Genomic DNA, 2,500 nt, shown 5'->3' on the forward strand with positions numbered 1-2,500 from the left:
AAACGAGAATCATACCCCTAGACCAACGAGCCCTTCCTTTTTCTTTATTGCCGGCTGTCATACACATAACCAAGGTTGACACACAAATTTAACTGAACACTCCAGCTCGTGATGTTCACATAACTATGACACAGGTAAAAAAGCCGTTGACCCTATTGGGGTTGACGTTGTCAAGTTAAAATTCTTTCAACTCTACCAATGGTTCAACTTTCACCACCCATGCTGGGACTGCACTCATCACTTTGGGCATTTCAACGAAGGTGTACATACACTGGCGAAAGTGGAGCCTTGCAGGGCGAGCTTCAGGGTCAACGTGGAAGCCCGCCATTCGGGACCGCCAAAGACTGTGTAATCCTAGCAACATTACGGTGTCTAGGGGTACATCATCTTCATTATCTGTCGGCAGGAACCTGATTCCGTGTGGATCTAAAGGTAATTCTTTTTTAAGTGTTTTTTGTAATACGTCCCAAAAATAAACCCCCTCCCAGCAGTGCAGAAAAACATGGTCTATTGTCTCTGGTTGTTTACATATTAGGCATCGTGAACCCCAGGGCAGATAAAAACCCTTGTCTTCGAAAAATGTTTTTACCGATAATGTACCTGTGTGTAGCTTAAAGAAAAACGTCTTTACCCCCGGAGAAACTGGCATTCTTTTCACGCGTTTTAATACGTCTTGACCTAGACTCTCGCTGTACAAGGCTCTCTACATAGGAAGAGGAAAAAGTCACAAATATCATTGTACAGTTTCTTCTTTTTGACTGTACTCAAGTATTCTACCGAAAAACGAGCAGTTAAAATTCGGACACTGCTTACTATTTCTTGAAAAAACTTGGAAATTCGCCCTGGAATACTTCTCGTAGAGACAACAAAATTGGGCACTGCCCGCACGAGCCTTACTTGGCACGCAGTACGTAAGAAAGGGTCTGAGACGTCACGGAGGAAAATAAAACGATTAACCAGTTGGCGTACAAATAGATGAGCAAGCCCAAGTCCACCTTCTCGAAACCGGCGAAACAAGTTATCTCGGCTACCCAAGACCAACGAGCCCAGCTCGGGAGTGAACAGTCGCTCAGTGAATTTCTATCACATGTTACGAGGGGCAAAGCATAAATGGAGAATCAACAGGCGCTCTATTTGGCTGAGTATTATATGGTGCATGAATGAGTGCAGCGGCAAGGCAGACAACTACGCTGGCTACCAAATGAGTGTGGGATTAGCAAAAGCAGTAGCTGCCACCAGCGCAAGGAAGAAGAAAGGGCTCGTCCGGGATTTGACCCCGGGACCTCTCGCAACCTAAGCGAGAATCATACCCCTAGACCAACGAGCCCAGTTCAGGAGTGAACAGTCGCTCAGTGAATTTCTATCACATGTTACGAGGGGCAAAACATAAACGGAGAATCAACAGGCGCTCTATTTGGCTCGGTATTATGTGGTGCATGAATGAGTGCAGCGGCAAGGCACACAACTACGCTGGCTACCAAGTGAGTGTGGGATTAGCTACCAAGTGGGAGTGGGAAAAGAAGAAAGCGATCGTCCGGGATTTGAACCCGGGACCTCTCGCACCCTAAACGAGAATCATACCCCTAGACCAACGAGCCCTTCTTTTTTCTTTATTGCCGGCTGTCATACACATAACCAAGGTTGACACACAAATTGAACTGAACACTCCAGCTCGTGATGTTCACATAACTATGACACAGGTAAAAAAGCCGTTGACCCTATTGGGGTTGACGTTGTCAAGTTAAAATTCTTTCAACTCTACCAATGGTTCGACTTTCACGACCCATGCTGGGACTGCACTCATCGCTTTGGGCATTTCAACGAAGGTGTACATACACTGGCGAAAGTAGAGCCTTGCAGGGCGAGCTTCAGGGTCAACGTGGAAGCCCGCCATTCGGGACCGCCAAAGACTGTAATCCTAGCAACATTACGGTGTCTAGGGGTACATCATCTTCATTATCTGTCGGCAGGAACCTGATTCCGTGTGGATCTAAAGGTAATTCTTTTTTAAGTGTTTTTTGTAATACATCCCAAAAATAAACTCCCTCCCAGCAGTGCAGAAAAACATGGTCTATTGTCTCTGGTTGTTTACATATTAGGCATCGTGAACCCCAAGGCAGATAAAAACCCTTGTCTTCGAAAAATATTTTCACCGATAATGTACCTGTGTGTAGCTTAAAGAAAAACGTCTTTACCCCCGGAGAAACTGGCATTCTTTTCAGGCGTTTTAATACGTGTTGACCTAGACTCTCGCTGTACAAGGCTCTCTACATAGGGAGAGGAAAAAGGTTGTCACAAATATCGTTGTACAGTTTCTTCTTTTTGATTGTACTCAAGTATTCTACCGAAAAACGAGCAGTTAAAATTCGGACACTGCTTACTATTTCTTGAAAAAACTTGGAAATTCGCCCTGGAATACTTCTCGTAGAGACAACAATATTGGGCACTGCCCGCACGAGCCTTACTTGGCACGCAGTACGTAAGAAAGGGTCCGAGATGT

This window comes from Amblyomma maculatum, chromosome 4 (genome assembly GCF_055883805.1).
Source record: "Amblyomma maculatum isolate TAMU_Amacu chromosome 4, ASM5588380v1, whole genome shotgun sequence".
Classification (NCBI taxonomy): domain Eukaryota; kingdom Metazoa; phylum Arthropoda; class Arachnida; order Ixodida; family Ixodidae; genus Amblyomma; species Amblyomma maculatum.